The sequence below is a fragment of the Adiantum capillus-veneris genome, chromosome 2 (genome assembly GCF_014529385.1).
Source record: "Adiantum capillus-veneris isolate H3 chromosome 2, ASM1452938v2, whole genome shotgun sequence".
In the NCBI taxonomy this organism is placed as follows: domain Eukaryota; kingdom Viridiplantae; phylum Streptophyta; class Polypodiopsida; order Polypodiales; family Pteridaceae; genus Adiantum; species Adiantum capillus-veneris.
Window position 1 is genome coordinate 127,175,291 of NC_140932.1, and position 16,974 is coordinate 127,192,264.

Here is a 16,974-nt window from a genome sequence, read left to right on the forward strand (position 1 = left end):
CACCTTCTCCTCAATTCCCAGAGATCCAATCTACATAATATCAACCCAATATTAGTAAATATAAAAGACAACATAGTAACTAACCATCACACGTCAGCTATCCCTATTGTAATGCTAACCACATACAATAGGAGGGTACCCAATCTCATGACACATAAATTCTATGTATCTGAGCTTGTTCGTCCAATGTGGTTGAAATGCATTAGTTGTGCATCCGAAGTCTAAATATTTGGTTCAATTGTGGGCCATGAAGCATGCCAGAAAGATGCTATAGAGATAATGTAGTTTTGCACATACATTTGTTAAGAGTCTCAAGATATATGCATTCAAAATCTTCATGCATTAAAAAAAAAAAGTTATTGTAAAAAAATTTAGTTTCATGTTTGGCTCAAGGCAATGAAGGGTATATATTCATGATTCTGCATATGAGCGAGTAAATGAATAGGAACAAATACACTAGTTTCTGATGTACTAAAGGAGACTACGAGAAAATATACGAATGATTAGGACTAATACACTAATTTTTTAAATACTAAATAGGACTATTATACTAAGTTATAGTATACTAGTGCACCTAGCAAATTAGTATCATATATGTGAACATGGGAGAATCCTAATTTCTAATATACTAAATGGGACTATTATACTATATTGTAGATTTATTTAAATAGATATAGATATGTTTTAAGGAATAAGATTTTATGTGTTATCTCTAGATGGATGCTTCGTCATTTAGTTGAGTGATTCTGAAAGGGGAGATATCGACCATAATAAATTTCGGTTCTTAGAAGATAAAATCTAGCTTTCTCTATCCTCCGAGATGCCTGACCCCTCTAAGCCTACTATCCCAAGGCTACTTCTTCTAGTACCCTCCAAGATGGTCAGATCTAGATGGTTCTTCTCAGTTTTCCTTTGTCGGTCTATAAACTGAACAGATAGGGAGTGTGGTAGCTGAGTGTGGCAAGAGTGACCACCTATAGAAGAGAAGATGCAGACGTAGGCAACCTTTTTGTTTTTCGAAATGAGATTGTTAGTCCAGGAATGAGGGAAAAAATGATATCCTTGGCAAAGCTTTGGACAACATGTAGATCAAGTATGGTGTCTTGTGTGAGATGGGATCTGAAAGGACGAGAGTAATGTTGTGTGCCAGTCTCGACCCGACCATGCTATCTTATAGCCTCCCCCTAGCATGCACACTATCCGGCGATGTAGGTGGCCTTACACGTAGGATCCGTGTCCTTACATTATTCTCCCCTTGGAGAATCGTTTTTGTCCTAAAAAACGAACATAGGAAAATGCTTCTTAAGTGCGGAGACATTCTCCCATGTAGAACCTTCTTCAAGTCTCTCTAGCCATTTTCCCAACACCTGTCGTCTGACATGATGTCTGGTGCAAAGCTCATGAGAATCCAAAATCTTTTTGGGTTCATGAGGGATGCTTGGCGGTTCGATAAGGTTAACTAACACACCTGGGTCAATGACATTATCATTCTGTCCTATCTGTTTTCGTAAACAACTAACATGAAAAATAGGGTAAACTCGTGAGTGCTCGAAAAGAGCTAACTTATAGGCCACTTGACCTATACGTTTGAGAATGGTAAACGATCCACAATATCGTGGTGAAAGTCAAATAACTTTTCTCGTCTTCAGACTTTTTGAATGCTTCGGAACCTTGAGGAAAACCTTGTCTCCTTCTTGAAAAGTAGCAAGACGACGATGCTCATTTGCATACTTCTTGTATCAATCTTGAGCTTTCTTAACATTCTGTGGAGCAACTCAAAGCATATCAAAATGTTCTTTGAGAAAATCCTTCGCTTGTTGTATCTTCTCCGTAGCCAACCCCATCGTAACGGGCGATCTAGGTTGAAAATCATATAAAAGCATAAATGGACTAAACCCTGTAGTCACATGCTTTGAACTATTATAAGAAAATTTCAATATAGGCAAGTAGTCTTCCCAATTGGTTTGCTTCTTGCTAACGTACGCTTGTAGCATATCCTCTAGCACTTGATTAACTCTTTCAGTTTGACCATTTGTTTCTAGATGATCAGCCGTACTAAGATTAAGTCTAGTTTTCAAAATTTGGAACACAGCTCTCCAAAAGTGATCATCGATCTTTCAATCTATGTTCACTAATGATACTAGCTGGAAGACTGTAGAGTCTATAGATATGCTCTATAAATAGCCATGCTAATTTTGGTGTCTTAACCCTAGTCTTAGTGGGAATGAATCGACCCATCGTTGTTAGACGGTCTACAATTACCATATGGCATCATTCTCACAATTTGTATTAGATAGTCCTACTACAAAATCCATAGATATACTCTCCCACTTACCTTGTAGAATCTCTAAAGGATGTAAAAGGCCACCTACCTTGAAGCGCTCTGCCTTATTAACTCGGCATTGTTGGCAGTTTAGTATGTACTTTTGAATATCACGATGTAAGCCTGACCAATAAAATTGCCTTCAAACTAAGACATACGTCATATGAATACTTGGATGATCAACACTTAGACTATCGTGACACTCAAATAATATTTGAGTGTTTGACGCCTAGTGTCTAAGTCCTTTAGCACACATACTCTACCCTTGTGGAGTAAGTGGCCATCTCAATGTAAAAATTCTTGCATTGCTTAAGCTCTTCCCGAGTAGAGGTGTAGCTCTATGTGTTAAGAGTTTTTATTTGTGCGTGCAGAAAAATGTTGATCTGGCTGTGCAGAGACATGTGAGTATGAGGGATCCCTTCTTAAAACTACACTCCAAACTTTAGCATATGATTGATCTTGTGCATACTTGCCATGTATTGCCCCTTGTGATTTCGTAGCTTACAATCATGATTTAGAAGGATCTTCGTCCATCTAGCTTTACGACTCTTCAAGTCCGTTTGAGTAGTAAACCATTTTATACTCTCATGGTCAAAAACTATTTCAAACTCGGCACCATATAAATAGTGTCGCCACTTTTGTACAGAGTGAAATATGGCATAGAGCTCCCTCTCATCGACAAAATTATTTTGTTGAGCTCTATCCAACTTTTACTTTCAAAGGCTATAGGTCTTCCCTCGTGGAGAATTACCACATCAATTGCTTTATCACTAGCATCAATCTCTACCACAAACGGCTTAAGTGGGTACCGATTGCTAGGATGGGAGCAGTGGCTACAACTACCTTGAGCTGTTCAAAATTGCGTTGTTGGGCTTCTTCCCAAGAAAAGGTCTTACTTTTTTCTTTAAGTTGATCCGTCATTGGAACAAAAATTTTGGCATAATCATGGATATATTGTCGATAAAATCTAGCCTTGCCTAAGAAGATTTGAAGCTCCTCAACTGGGTTAGGATGTGGCCATCGAAGAATGGCAATGACCTTGTCAGTGTCCAACTTGATGCCAGAATAAGAGATAACATGACCGAGGTAATGTATCTCTGTTTTAAAGAAATCACACTTGCTTGGCTTAGCATACAGGACGTGAGTTCGTAGCTGTTTAAAAACTTATCGTTAGTGTTCTATGTATTCATCTTCAGTTTTACTGTAAATGAGAATGTCATCAAGAAAAACCACAGAAAATTTTCTGTTTTAAAGAAATCACGCTTGCTTGGCTTAGCATACAAGACGTGAGTTCGTAGTTGTTTGAAAACTTATTGTTAGTGTTCTATGTATTCATCTTCAGTTTTGTTGTAAATGAGAATGTCATCAAGAAAAAACACATAAAGTTTTTCAAAATAGGGACGTAAGACACTATCTATGAGTGTCATAAATGTAGCTAGAGCATTGGTTAAACCAAAAGGAAAAACCAAAAATTCAAAATGCTCGAACATTGTTCTAAAGGCAATTTTAGAGATATCTTTCAAAAGGATACGCACCTGGTGGTATCTTGAACAAAGATCTATCTTTGTATAGTATCTTGCCCCATGAGTTGATCAAACAACTCATCCACTCGAGGCAATCACTTGACAATACATCTACTATACTCCGTGAGTAAGTGAGCCAGTTGTTACCGCCATGAAAAAGGAGAAAGAAAACTAGAGTTATGCTGGGATGGACAATCTTGTAGTTCCTTCAATGTTTGTTTTACAATAGTTGCACGTTGCTCAATAGAATTAGAATTGAGAGCACTTTGGTCTTTAGAATTGTTAGAACTTTGCTTTTCGTTAAAATTCATTGTACTTTGCATACGATAACTAGAACCACAGCACTTTGCTCTTGAGAATTCACAAGACTTGGATACAAGCAATAACAACAAAAGACCATCTATTAAATCTGCTTTCTGTAAAATAGAAAGCTCGGCTGTACATATAAGAGATGCAGATGGTATATTTTTTCTCACCAAGCAAAAGCACATGTTACCATTGGCCATAAAGCCATAAAGGATAAACAGTTGTAGTGTGCAATGTGTTTCCTAAACCATGCAGCCACTCCCATCCTAAAACTACATCAACACAGTCCATGTTCATAACTTGAAAGTCGAGGGTCATCGTATGATCTTGAACAATAAGCTCAACCCCTTGAACTACAGTGTCCCATACTTCTTTATCATTGTTAGAAATTTGTTCTACCACATACTTGTGGGAGTAGGGAGTCTGTGTAAGCTTCAATTTCTTGACTAGCTTATAGTTCTGAAAGTTATGAGTTGCACCATCATCTACTAAAATACAAACACGTTGTCTGTTAAGAGTGCCATGCATGCGAATCAACTAATGGAGGCCAAAGGTGAGCTACCACATTGAAGCAGGCACACAACACATAGACCCACGCGGAGTATCTCATGATTGCTTAGGCTTGTGAGCCTCTTGTGGGCGAGGAGAGGTAGATTGTCTCTTGTTCCTCTTGGAACGTGTGGGAGATCTACCTCGCCATTGGCTCTTAGCCGAATTGCTCTTAGCAAAAGTATTCTTAGAGTAGTTTTTCCTGGAAGGTGAAAATTAAGCGATATCCTTGAAGGTTTTTAACCTAAGTTCTTTTCGAGCCAGCGTAATTGCAAAATGTTTCAGACTCGAAACGTTCTGAAACCCGAAACGTTTCATCCCAAAACGTGGCTTGGAAGTTCATGGAAGTGAGGTGATATATCTGCCATAGCAACATGTCATAAAATCTAATATCTAATATCTAACCAACCCAAATGATTTTCTCGTATTAAATTGATCACTTAATGTGGGAGAATAAACGGGAACAAGTGTTAAGATATAGACATGTGCTTATAGATCTATCTCAACACGGGGCCAATGGTAAAAGGGCCCAAATGAGAGATGGTCTATCAAAGAGCAAGGCTAACAAATGGAGTTTAAGACCTTAGGGTTAGCTTCATTGAAGACCTCCAATAATGTGTGTAAAAGGTCTTTGACCTTAGGTAAGCTAGGGCTGAGCTTGAGGCGCGGGAACCCGACCCAGCTCGAGGTGCTTGTCCTGCTTGTCATGCTTGATGACTAAGGTGCTTGATGATTGAGGTGATTGAGATGCTTGAGGTGCTTAATTATTGAGATGCCTGAGGTGCTTGACATGCTTGAGATGCTAGGGTTGCACTTGAGGTGAGAACCCATCCCAAGCTTAAAGTGCTTATGAGCCAAGCTTGTGGTGGGAACTGGGCCTATGCATGAGGGGTTGAGGTGTCAAAAAGTCAAAGATTCAATCCCTACAAGGAGGGGGCGAGCCCTACATGAGGGGGGATGAGAGAGAACACCCACACACTCACACAAGGCATGCATGGTACAAAGAAAGCAAAAGGGACACTTGTCAAGTTCCTCCTCATGTTGCCCTCATGGTGTGCCTGAAGTCTATTGGTTGGCCACCCAAGGGGTCCAATAATAATTTAAGAGATTTAATTAATTGATTTAGCATTTATCTAGCCCTGTCTCTCAAAGGGGAAAGGGGGACACTTGTCTCAAGGCTACCCTTGCTGCTTGTAATGTGATTGGCTAGGCTTGGAGGGGTCCAATGAGCTTCAAGCATGAGCTACAAGGGGGGGGGTCGACCCAAGCAAGCTAGGGGGTTGCTTAGGGGGTATACACACTCACAAACACTCTCATTGTGTGCTATGCAAAGTGCAAGATCTCCCTCTCCTTCTTCAAGAAAGTAGAGGTTGAGAGCCTACACCAACACTCTTGGATATGGAGTGCAAATCCAACCAAGAGCCATGCTTCAATGCTTAAGCTTGCCAACTCCTTCTTCTTCATTACTATGCTATTATATATGCTAGCAACAAGAGTTATGATAAGTGAGGAACTAATTCTTTCTCCTACAAAATGTTTCTTCTTCCTCTTCCCTACCCTCATTCCCTGCTAGCTCTCTCCACCTTCGAAGGTGTTTGAGGTCTTGGGACTGAGGCTTGGGATAGTTAAAGCTTTCTTCAAGTTTATGTTATGTTTGTGATGCATGAAGCTTTCCATCTTCATTGCATCACCTAGGTCACACGGAACACAAAGATTGTATTGTAACAAGTCTCTCTTAATGGGAGAAATCATAATACAAATGCCTATTGGAGGGGGGACTGGCTCCACAAAAATCCAGTCTTCAATTGTTGTCATGTTCTCTAAATTCTCTCTCTTGCAAAAGTATTGTTCATGCCAAGTTAACTAATTGCTATGATTATGTTACTATCTTCAATTATGTTCACCCGCTATGCTCACAAAGTCATTTTTCAAAAGTACTCTCATTAATTTCCGCTACTCTTAAATTAAATAGGCCAATTTCATTACACAACATGTGGATAGCCCTACAACAGATTGCCCAAAGTTTTCGGGTTGCCGGTAGGGGTAGCAGAGTCCCTCGAGAAGGACAGTGGGCATGATCAGCTTCCGCGTGGGCAAGAAGGGATCCTTTGGAACTGCTCAGTCTCCCACTGGAGATCACCAAAGCTGTACTTCCAAGTTCCAAGTGCTATGAGTTATAAAGTGGGCATGCATGTACTGCGTGGGGTGGGGGGTGCAATGATAGCGACACAGCTACACACGTATCTCTCTCTCTCTCTCTCTCTCTCTCTCTCTCTCTCTCTCTCTCTCTCTCTCTCTCTCTCTCTCTCTCTCTCTCTCTCTCACACACACACACACACACACACACACACACACAAAACGTAGCTTGCCCAAGTGTCAAAGGAACGAGCAGTTTTCGCTCATGACTTACATGACGCAGCATATTGTGGGCATGATCAGCTTGTGCTGGGCAAGAAGGGATCCTTTGGAACTGCTTGGCCTCCCACTCGAGGTCACCAAACCTGTACTACCAAGTTCCAAGTGCTATGAGTTCTAAGGTGGATGTGCCTGTACTGTGTGGGGTGGGGGCTGCAATGATAGCGACACAGTTGCAGGCACATGTCTCTCTCTCTCTCTCTCTCTCTCTCTCTCTCTCTCTCTCTCTCTCTCTCTCTCTCTCTCTCTCTCTCTCTCTCTCTCTCTCTCTCTCTCTCTCTCTCTCTCTCTCTCTCTCACACACACACACACACACACACACACACACACACACAGAACGTAGCTTGCCCAAGTGTCAAAGGAGTGAGCAGTTTTCGCTCATGACCTACATGATGCAGCATATTGTGGTGGGTGCAACATGCTATGGTTGCCTACTAATATACATGAGGGATAGCTCCATGGCAACACGCTATGGTAGCCGACAAAACATGGGAGTCCTCCAGCAATTCCTGGTAGTGATGGCGGTTGCAGCATGCTCGAACTGCAGCACAAATTGGCATTTCAACAATGCTCTGGTAGTGATGGCGGGCGTGGCAACACACTATCATAGCTAGCGTACAATGGTGGTTGCAAGAGCGCAACTTTGCAGCATGCCTTTGGAAGCATTTAGCACCTCATGGAAAGCAAAAGTGACTGCAAGCGAGCGCACACAAAACTGCAAGGGAGAGGGAGTGTAATGGCGAAGGGCAACGATTAGAAGCAATGCATGCAAGAAGGAGACTTATTGACCAAGGCTGAAGCTTGCAATTGACCTGCTCCATAGGCGTCCTCTCTCTCTCTCTCTCTCTCTCTCTCTCTCTCTCTCTCTCTCTCTCTCTCTCTCTCTCTCTCTCTCTCTCTCTCTCTCTCTCTCTCTCGCGAGGAGGGTACTGAAGTTATAAGAGTAATTAGGCCACGAGCAGTAAGGTGAGAGAAACGTTGCCACGTCGAGGAGCCCAAGTTTCAAAACAATACCGCTCTGCTACTCTTCAAAAGTTCAAAGTCGCTCTCTTTCTCCCCCCAAACTCATGCTGGCGGTGGTGTTGGAAGTGACCCACCCCTCCCCCATTCTCTCTCTCTCTCTCTCTCTCTCTCTCTCTCTCTCTCTCTCTCTCTCTCTCTCTCTCTCTCTCTCTCTCTCTCTCTCTCTCTCTGAGTGTGAGACCGAGCTGTAGGGATCACTCATCAAAGAAAAGAGATGATGACACGTGTCCGAAGAAAGGAGCCGAAATCCCTTCCCTCATTATAATAGTATAGGGAGATTCACATATTGTGAGTTCTACCCAAAAAAGAAAAAAGATAGTACACAATGAGATGTATTAGTTTTTTCTAATCATAACTTAAGAGACGAGCAAAAATAAAAAGTATTCACCTTTTTTTTCTCTCGACACAGAGTATCTCTTTTGATTCCCTTTAAAACAAATGAAGCAAAAGCTAAAAGATATCACCGTTTTCCTCTAGACAAAAAGAGTATCTCTTTTGATGAAGCAGAAGCAAAAGGTTCACCTTTTTCTCCTCGACACAAAGAGTATCTTTTTAAATTGCCTTTAAAACAAATGGAAAAAGATTGTATCGGCATAAAAAGGTAGCAGGTGCCCAAAACGAGTTTTTCAGAAAGCCATTAATTAGTTTTTTTGGGGGGGAGGGGCTGGCCGCGGGGGGGGGGGGGGGGGGGAGGGGGAGGAAAAGGGAAGCGTGGGGGAAAAAAAGGAAAAGGAGAAAGGGGGGGGTAGGGGTAGGGGTAAGGTAGGGGGGAGTATTGCTTTTTGGCTTCTAACACCTTGTTTAATTCTGGTTTGTGGCTGCTGAAGAAGCTCAAGGCTTGCTGAAGAAGCTCAAGGCTGCTTCTTGTATGCACTAGTTGACGTTCACTATTTTCTCTGTAAGTTGAGTGAGGAAAAGACTTTGAGTACTTCTAGAATGTTTTGCTACTCTCACCTGCTCAGGTTCGCAAGGCAGATCTTTGTAGAGTATACTTTGCTTTTTAGACTTTTGTGATAGCATCCTTGATACTTTAGATTGGTTATGTTTTTTATATTATTCAGTCTTTCCTTGGTAATGTGAGAATTAGCACCCTTGTTTCCATCTCCTGTTGTCTTGTGATTATGGTTAGTGTTTTGTATGTAGTATGTGTCAGGTTCTTTCTGTCCTTGAGTATTTCTATTATGCCTCTACAAGCAAAGCAATAGTCTTTGCTCTTTGTTTATCGGGGATTTGCTGTGATGTCTACTCATTTGCTATTCATCTCTAGATATTCATCTCTAGATGAACAGAGATGAAATAAAGCAAAGCAATAGTCTTTGCTCTTTGTTTATCGGGGATTTGCTGTGATGTCTACTCATTTGCTATTCATCTCTAGATATTCATCTCTAGATGAACAGAGATGAAATAAAGCAAAGCAATAGTCTTTGCTCTTTGTTTATCGGGGATTTGTTGTGATGTCTACTCATTTGCTATTCATCTCTAGATATTCATCTCTAGATGAACAGAGATGAAATAAAGCAAAGCAATAGTCTTTGCTCTTTGTTTATCGGGGATTTGTTGTGATGTCTACTCATTTGCTATTCATCTCTAGATATCCATCTCTAGATGAACAGAGATGAAATAAAAACAGACTGAGCATTAAAATGAATGGTATACTTTTCTATTGGATAAGTTGTGATGATGATTATCCAACTATGGATTCACGTCCGATATGTTGTTGGATGTTCTGATCTGAGCTTATAGTAGAGGGAAAGACAAATGTCAAGGCGGAATTTAATTGTATTCACGGATAAATTTGTTTAATAATTTTTTTAAGTTTCGTTTTATTGCTAATTTTTTTCGTCATAGCGTAAAATCTCTTTGCAAAATAGTCCTTTAGTCGTCATCGTTTTCCATTAAATATTTATCAAAATCAAGAAAATATTATTGTGCACTAACTTAATTTTTAATATTATAAATATTTTCTAGAAACGTATTCTATCCTTATTAAAAGGATTAGGATTTTTATTTGCACTAAGTTTTTTATGGAGTCAAGACGTTTCAATATTTTAAATAATAAGTCTAAATTTAGATTTTTTTTAAACTTTTGATCAAATTAAAATCTTTTGAAAAAAACATGTTGCTCATGCTAAATGCATCATCCTAGTAGATATTTTTAAACAATAATTTATGCCATTTTATTTTGATTTATTGTGAGGTGTTCAATTTACTCTTTTAAAAAAAGAAAAATAAATACACTTATGCTACCAAGCCAAATTATAAAGTCACCCTCAAAAAACGTGCATTTTAATTTATAAACTTGTAATGATCATTTATGAGAAGATATTGCATCATTTTATTGCAATCACTCTGCCTTGGTTTCTATGCTGAACGTGGGGCATTGGCTCTCATCATACAAAGAGACGTCACTATATCTGCTTTCCACTACTTCTCTCACAGCTCCTATATAAACAATTATCTCTAGCACAAAATACATATGCTATTCCTCGAGCCTAAGGTCTTCTTGCTCATAGTTGCTTGCTATTCTAGTTTTATATACCTAATACAATGGGTACTCCCATGAATGGTGAGCACATTGTTAACAAGCAATTACTTGACCTGTGATTACCTTGAGCATGTAATCTCGAGCATTGACATGAGCATATGTTTGTAGATGCTAGTTTTGATGATGCACTGAGCAAGTTGAAGCACCTTTGTTGCATAGAGAGCTTGAGATTACGAAGTGCAATATTGTTGCTGATTTTTCACCTTTGTTTCAAAACCTCAATCGGTCCTCTGATTCCTCCCCGCACAACAAAAAACTTAGCCCTAAAGGAAAGTTGAATAAAGCCTCTTCTTCAGCCATAAAAAAGGCATTGCTCGCAGTTAGAGGTAATCCTTGCTGTTGTCAATGTGACTTCCATCCTTGTAGATTTTGTGTTTCCCTTTTGTGTTTTTAATTCGTTTCATCTATTGGCAGGCCTTGTGATTTGTCACTTGTTTTTAATGCTTAAGGGGAAACCACAGGGCAGCAGAGGCGTATAGCCTAGTGGTTAAGCTTAAGCCCTTGCTCTCCTATGTGGTGAGGTCAAATCATACCCATTAGCAATGGTCTTAATTCGTGGGTTGATTGGAGATGCTAATTGGAGATGCTAAAGATTCTGTGTAATGAAGAGTGAAAATAGAGCCATTAGGCGATAATGATAGTTTCAATTACATTGGGTCTATTATTCGCCTATACATTAATTAATTTCTCAGCAAGATTCCTGAACATCTTAACTTTTAAAACTGGAGGCGATCCACACGCTTCGCATCTCTCCCGCTCCCAAGCTCTCGTCCCACCTCGCCCCGGTCTGCAATCTTGTTGCGCCATCCTCTATCCATCGCCATGAACGGCATCCCCTGTCCATCACCACGAACGGCGTCCGTCTTCGCACGCATGATTGCTACACTGCACCATCCTCTGCACCCCCTTCGCGTAGTCCATCATAACGACCCCTTGCCTTCTCTCTGCTGTGTGCGCCATCTGCCGCGCAGGCTCACTGTCTCCATCGTGACCATCGTCCTCCCTCTCATGCCATCCCTGCTTAACACAGCTACTGGGTCGATTAACAACGAGGTCGAAGCTCATGACAGAGACCAGCCGGACGATGCCAACAGAACTTGCCCATGCAGACCCTTCCAGCACGACCGTAGGCTCAACTGAATCCTACGTGCACCACATGACCAGGATACCAAGCAGGCGAAGCACAAGAGCACACAACACACCAACGCAGATCCTGCATGCAGAGAGAGAGAAAGAGAGAGAGAGAGAGAGAGAGAGAGAGAGAGAGAGAGAGACGCTCCGCGATTCTACTCACGTATGATGAATACCGCCACAGAGATACAACTGTCCTCTCTCCTGCCTTGCCACTGAGAAATGAGCGATTCCTGCGTGTTCCTCTCTGTGATCCATCTGTCGCCTGCACGATGCATTGCCCTTCAATCTTCTTATAATCAAAACCCTTCAACTCAAAGAAAGCTTTGAGGATCATGCTAGATTCCCTAAAAAACAAACGAAAAAATGATTTGAGGGACAATCCTCGTCTTTTTTTTCTCTCGTCTCTCTTTTGATTTTCTACGAATGAAGCAAAAGCAAAAGATTCACCTTTTTTTCTCTAGACACAAAGAGTATCTCTTTCTATTCCCTTTAAAACAAATGGAAAAAAATTGTATCAAGCATTTATTTTGGCTCATCTTTGTTTATTTGGTAGAATCTCAATAGATTCCCTCAAGATCTTTTGCACTACTGAGGCCATGGGCTAGCGGTTAAAGACTTTCTATGCACGGATTCGATCCTGATGAGATCGGAGCGCCGTGAACCTCAGCTACCAGGGGAGGTGGAAGGTCGTGACGCTCATGAGGCTGCCGATCGACTCCGGAAGCACCGTCAGCCCCCCGCACCAACGGAGGTCGAGGCTGGTGAGGCTCGTGAGGCTGCCGATCGACTCCAGAAGCGCCGTCGGCCTCCCGCACCAACCGAGGTCGAGGCTGGTGAGGCTCGTGAGGCTGCCGATCGACTCCGGAAGCGCCGTCAGCCCCCCGCACCAACCAAGGTCGAGGCCCGTGAGGCTCGTGAGGCTGCCGATCGACTCCGGAAGCGCCATCAGCCCCCCGCACCCACGGAGGTCGAGGCCCGTGAGGCTCCTGATCAACTCCGGAAGGCCGTCAGCCCCTCGCACCAAGCGAGGTGGAGGCCGTTGAGGCTCGTGAGGCTGCCGATCGACTCCGGAAGCGCTGTCAGGCCCCCGCACCAATCGAGGTCGAGGCTCGTGAGGCTGCCGATCGACTCCGGAAGCGCCGTCAGCCCCCCGCACCCATGCCTCGTGAGGCTCGTGAGGCTGCCGATGGACTCCGGAAGCGCCGTCAGCCCCCCGCACCCACCGAGGTCGAGGCCGGTGAGGCTCGTGAGGCTGCCGATCGACTCCGGAAGCGCCGTCAGCCCCCTGCACCCACCGAGGTCAAGGCCGGTGAGGCTCATGAGGCTGCCGATCGACTCCGGAAGCACCGTCAGCCCCCCACACCCACCGAGGTCGAGGCCGGTGAGGCTCGTGAGGCTGCCGATCGACTCCGGAAGCGCCGTCAGCCCTCTGCACGCACGGAGGGGGAGGCTCGTGAGGCTGCCGATTGACTCCGGAAGCGCTGTCAGGCCCCCGCACCAATCGAGGTCGAGCCTCGTGAGGCTGCCGATCGACTCCGGAAGCGCCGTCAGCCCCCCGCACCCACCGAGGTCGAGGCCGGTGAGGCTCGTGAGGCTGCCGATCGACTCCGGAAGCGCCGTCAGCCCCCCGCACCCACCGAGGTCAAGGCTCGTGAGGCTCGTGAGGCTGCCGATGGACTCTGGTACACTCTTGAGGTGTCCACAATTAGACAGATCCAACTTCTCTAAGTTTTTGCAAGAGACACCGAAATCAGGAAGTTCTTCGCGAGTAAATTTGCAATCAGTGAGTATTAATTCTGCAAAGCAACCAATTGCAAACAAAATAAGCTTTCTGCTATATATATTATACGTGCAGCAATGCTATCATTCAAAAATATTCCCACAAGAAACCTCTCAGCAAATGGGTACGAGAAAGGCACGTGCTTTGCTATTACCTCAAACCTGTGACCACCTTGACAAAGGCTCGATATCTGACTCTTGCTCAAGTCCAAGACAACAACCTTACTGAGTGTAAGCTTAGAAGGAAGAAACTCAAGGGGACACCAGTGCCACTGAAACCATCTGAGCTCCTTGGGAAACAAGCAGAAATTCCCTGTGATGTGGCCATTCCCAGATAGCACTAGAAATCGTAGAAAATCCATGCCAGCAAAAGACTTTACACCCCATTCCTCCCCTTCCTCCAAAGTCAAAAGCTTTACCCCACGCACCAAACTTGTTCCCTACAGCACTTAGCAATATCAGTACTAACATGTCACATGGAAACACACACAGCTTGACACCAATTTTACCTTTTCATGTTGCAGAACAAGACGCACATCATCCTCATTCCACAAATGGCTACGTTTCCATATGTTCTTGTGGCTATGTTCCACTATTTCTCGCCCCATATCCCGAAGAAGGTCGTGCATAGTAAGGTTTCTTTCTTCATCAATCTTGACCAGGAACTTAAGTATAAGGGTATCAAGGTAGAGCACTGCTGCATCCGATTCACACCATAGTCTCTTAGCTCGATCCTCATGCTCTCCAAGCATGAAGCACGCGATATCAAGGAACATTAACCTCTCTTCACTGCCCAACCCATCGAAGCTGATTTTCAAAATCTCTGTCACTTTCTTCTGTGCGGGTGTGAGGGTGTGCTGATGGCCTTCGAGGACCTTCACTGTTTTCTCCCAAATAACCTTTTCCTTACGATAAAGGTGCGCACCAAGAGTCTCCAAAGCCAGAGGAAGGCCATCGCATGCATGAACCACCTTCCCTGCCAATGCCTTCAAATCCCCAGAGGGTTCTTCTTGGGGAGGAAAAGCATGCCGGTTGAATAGCAGATGCGAGTCTGACTTGTCGAGCCCCTCCATGAAGTACTGGTGGGCATTTGCCCAGATGACAATTTGTTTATCTCGTGTTGTAATCACAATCTGGCTTACCATCCTTGAGGCAGCATGAATCAAAGGGTGTTAAGACCGCCTCAAGCTGCTTCCGATCATCAACATCGTCGAGAATTAGCAAGATCTTCAAGTTAGAAAGGCGTTCTCTCAAAATTTGCGTCCCATGTGAAGTATTGGAAACAGAAATTGTCTCTTTGCTCTTTAGCAGGGCACCAAGCATACGCTCTTGCACACTTTGAAGCCCAATCCTCTTGTTATTTTCTGAGCTCACGCCCTCTATGAAGCAAGAACAATCAAATTTCCTGTAAATGGCATTGTAAATGGATTTGGCCAAGGTGGTCTTCCCCACTCCTCCCATGCCATAGATACCCAATTTGTGAAACCCCTTCTGTGCCTTGTCGATTTGCATGAGATCCAACGCCAACTGTAGCTTTTCATTCACTCCCACAGGGTACTTGGCTATGTTCAAAATAGTTCTGTTTAATACATTAAGCACCTCAGAAAAATGAGCTTTACGAGGCGTGCTTCAAACCTGTCAAATCAAACTAGTAGATCAGAATAATACTCGCCCATTGCCTGCAGAGAGAGAGAGAGAGAGAGAGAGAGAGAGAGAGAGAGAGAGAGAATCGCTTACCCTTGAGCAGTATCCTGAAGTGTCAAGCCATGGACCTCGGATGCTTTTTCCAGAGCATTTATCCAATTTTGGATTTCCTGGGAGCCGTGTCGCCTGGCAAGTTTACGAAAAGCTGAAGAGTAGCAGCTCTTGGAAGATGCAGAGTCGATATAACGAAGATCACAGGGGCGAACATTGAAGAAGACGGGCAAGAAGAGTTGGCTGGAGGGACACTCAAGAATATTGACAAGCTCCTTCAAGCACCAGGAAGAGGCGGCATAGTCCGGAGAGAATATTGCGATGTGTACATTGCAGTGCTGAATTGCATGCTCTATGGCAACCCAATTAGGTTCCCCACTATGGATACTCTTGTAGTCGACAAAGCAGTGGATGCCCGCAGCCTCAAAGGATGCAGAGAGGTGGTCCACGAAGCTCTTCTTCACATCGGGCCCGGTGATTGAGAAAGACATCGTAGTTTCCCATGGGTGCAGCGGCTGGTCTGCAAATTAGGTCAGTAGCTGCTGCCAGTGATATGGTCAGTTCGGCAATTGTGTCCTCGGTTACTTCCTCACCCGGCCTGTTGCCATTACACAAGAGCATGAGGCTCGAGACCAGGAAATTGCAGAGCTTACCGGCCTCAGCCATGAAGCTTGAGACCAGGAAATTGCAGAGCTTACCGGTCTCAGCCATGAAGCTTGAGACCAGGAAATTGCAGATCAGATCTGAAAGCGTCCGTGCCCGTGTCTGTGATAGCTCTAGCACATCTGTTGGTGTGAGTGTGTGTGTGTGTGTGTGTGAGAGAGAGAGAGAGAGAGAGAGAGAGAGAGAGAGAGCTCTAGCTGATAAGGAGGAGGAAGAGGAGGAGAGAGGTGACGCGGCTGGTTACTGAGGCTCAGACACTACAAAGTGAAGGGATGAAATATTGTGCGCCACAAACTGGCTTTTAGGCTATGGTCACACGAGGCTTAGTTATCCCTAGATCAGCCGACAGCCTCTGACACATGGCAGATTTCCAATGCTTCTCACCGGCTTGGTATGCCAACTATGCTTATTCAGGCATAGTCACAAAATTATGCCGGTGTACTCTCGGTCAACTCTTTCTCTCTCTCTCCTACCTGTGCCTTGCCCTTTCTCTCTCTACCTGCTGGCGATGGACGCTCTGCGTTGCTGTCAGTAGCTGTCGAAGCTTAGTGAGAACTAAGCCTCGCGTGACCATGCTCTTAACGATTCGTTGAGGGCTGGGGGCAGGCAAATGCGCTTTTTCCTGGAATCCACCAATCACATGTCGCGCTCACGTGTCACATTGGGTCCCTGGCCACCTCAGCGGCCACCTTTTCGCAAAAGTGTGCCAGCCTCGCATGCCCGCCCAAGCTCAACCCAAGCGGCAGACGTGCAGTTTGATTGGACGACCAACAACTTTTTCACTTTCCCTCGCATGCTCCAGTGTGACGCCGTTTGCAACGGCTGGTCTGCAAATTAGGTTAGTAGCTGTTGTTGTTGATATGGTCGGTTCTGCAACTGTGTCCTCGGTTACTTCCTCACCCCTGATGCCATTACACAAGAGCTTACCGGTCTCAGCCACCATGAAGCTTGAGACCAACAAATTGCAGATCAGATCTGAAAGCGTCCGTGCACGTGCACGTGCTCATGAGTGTCTGGCA

At 43.9% G+C, this 16,974-nt stretch overlaps 2 pseudogenes across 1 annotated transcript; both read right to left on the reverse strand.

The window, feature by feature from the left end:
• Nucleotides 1-11,308: 11,308 nt before the first annotated feature.
• LOC147463581 (disease resistance protein L6-like) lies at nucleotides 11,309-16,209 on the reverse strand (annotated as a pseudogene). The gene is made up of 5 exons (XR_015185211.1): nucleotides 15,335-16,209; nucleotides 14,107-15,232; nucleotides 13,753-14,037; nucleotides 11,979-12,080; nucleotides 11,309-11,701 (listed from the first exon to the last, which is right to left on the reverse strand). The product of XR_015185211.1 is annotated as a disease resistance protein L6-like (transcript).
• On the reverse strand, nucleotides 12,290-13,654 carry LOC147463582 (uncharacterized; annotated as a pseudogene).
• Nucleotides 16,210-16,974: the final 765 nt, after the last annotated feature.